We start from the raw sequence: 2222 nt of genomic DNA, 5'->3' as shown, positions 1-2222 counted from the left end.
TGCAATCCCTTCTCCTCCATTCTCCTCTCGGGATCTTGGGCACACACACACACACACACACACACACACACACGTGCCCGGCATGAGTTTAAGCCACCGGGTCCGGGACTCGAACCTTGGTCGACTACATGGGAGTCCAGTGACATAGCCATTAGGCTAACTGCTGGTGCCATAGTGGATTCTTAAGCACGTTCTCCACGTATGCAGCACGCTAGCATATGGATCTCTTTCGGCGTAATTGTTACACGTTTGGCATGGGTAGCACACAGGCTGGCGTCTTCAAAAAGGCCAACCAAATAGGCCTCACTTGCCCCCTGCAGAGCACCAATAGCTGCGCTCTGGAAGCGCAGGTGGGTTCTGAAATCCTGAGCAATTTCTCGCAGCAGACGCGGGAAAGGAAGTTTGCGAATCAGTTCAGTGGACTCCTGATGACGTGGAATTTCACGGAATGCCGCAGTACCGGCCCGGAACGATGAGGTTTCTTCACCCCTCCAGTAGAGGGCGCACTCTTGCGAGTGCCTTTTGTAGCCAGGTGCTTCCTGGGTGCTTTACCACCGGTGGACTTGCGGGCTGTCTTTACCATGACTTCTTCGGCTGGAGCGAGCTAGAGGCGGCGCTGGCGTTGGAGAGCGACGTCGGAGCGGCAGCGGCTGCGAATCCCAGCATGTATTTCAAGTTGCCAAATCCAGGACACAAACCGCACGGTCCGCCATGTGGGATCCAGCCACTTTAACCTCCATGCCAACCACTGGCTGTGTGAATCCATTTTTATCAGTCCTCAAAAATGACAGCTTGAAAATGATGCCAGTGCGTGTACGTGCACTTGCATGCCCAAAATCCCAAGAGGAGACTGGAAGAGAAGGGATTGCAACATGAGTGTTCCCTGGGGGGTTGATTTCTCACTTTCCTGCTCTGTTTTTCACTCTGGCAAGTGCTTATGTTCTGTACCAACAACAATAACAAAATGGTGACATACTTAGCAATTCTGTATTTATATTCGACAGGTCCAACATCTGTTTCATTTGTTTGTTTCTGCTCTCAGTCATAGTTCCCTCTCTTCTAGTGTGTTTGGAAATCTTTGTCTTGATTACAGGCCCATTGGTTGATGGTAATTGGGGGTGGGGTGGGGTGGGGGGGGGGGTGTCTTACGCTCTCTACTTGAAGCTTTCCTCCAGAAAGAGTTTTCTATCACTTTTCTATTAGTAAGTGGGTCCACCTCAATTCAGTGCCATTTTACCCTCTACCTAAGGATTTTGGTTGAGAGAGTCAATTTATCTTTGCTCCCTCATTGCTATTCCAGCATTCACTATCTTAATGGTAGTGTTTCTGTAGGAATCCTGCCTCCGGACAGCCCTAACCCTCCTAACTACCCCCAAAGTCCAGGCAGGCTCTCTTCTGTTCTGGCTTCCTGCTGCTCTGACTCCTCACTGCTCCTTGTTGCGCCAGCCCTAACTCCTGAGTACTCCTGGTTTCTGTATGTCTCTGCCTGGCCCCAAGTTGCTTGAGACACAACTTTTATTTGTTGGTTTTTCTTGGAGCGTGAGGGGCTGTTCCCATGTACCTTTCTAAGTTTTGTAAAGCCAAGGATGCTTCAAAGTGTATGTGCTATCTGGTGCCTGGCTGTTGAGGAGCTGAGGGCTCCCTTAGAGCTCCAAGCCCTTCAGATACCAGAAGTGAAAGTCTCTCAGAATTTTGTCTTATTAAGTACTTTACCCTTGACTATCACATTGTCAATAATGTTGCTTACTATTTTTCTCATAGGCCATATTTCTCTATTCTTGGGTTCTCTATTCATTTTTCAGTTGTTGAAATACTTCCTCTAGGGCTTTGTTTTCTTTTTTCTTTTTGGCAAGGTGAATAGATAGCATCCTCTTATCAGTGAAGATCATAACAGAAACAGATGCTGCACTTAAAATGGAAGAATTCAAGGAATGTTTGTTTACAAAGTGAGGCTATAGTGGAACTGCAAAATATAGCGTAGTAACATAGGTTTTAGTAGCAGCTGAGCTATTGCAACCCTTAGGTCTGAAGAAATGAAGTTATGCCAGTTTCTAGAACCCAAAAAGAGAGAATCTTGTGAAATGGGCTGCCTTTTGAGGGCTGCCTCTTGTGGTCATGGGACACAGCCAGACCTAAACAATTACGCACGAAGGAAGTAAGGAGACATAAGACTCTTCTCTTTGTCCAATCTCCTGCCAAGGCATCCCCATTGGACAATGCAG

At 47.6% G+C, this 2222-nt stretch overlaps 1 pseudogene; it reads left to right on the top strand.

Moving 5' to 3' along the window:
* The first annotated feature begins 254 nt into the window (after positions 1-254).
* Positions 255-2222, top strand: part of LOC114006654 (thioredoxin domain-containing protein 15-like) — a 65306-nt pseudogene continuing 63338 nt past the window's right edge.

Source organism: Tupaia chinensis, unplaced genomic scaffold (genome assembly GCF_000334495.1).
Source record: "Tupaia chinensis unplaced genomic scaffold, TupChi_1.0 Scaffold149448_1, whole genome shotgun sequence".
Lineage (NCBI taxonomy): Eukaryota > Metazoa > Chordata > Mammalia > Scandentia > Tupaiidae > Tupaia > Tupaia belangeri.
This window is presented reverse-complemented; position numbering and strand designations above follow the sequence as displayed.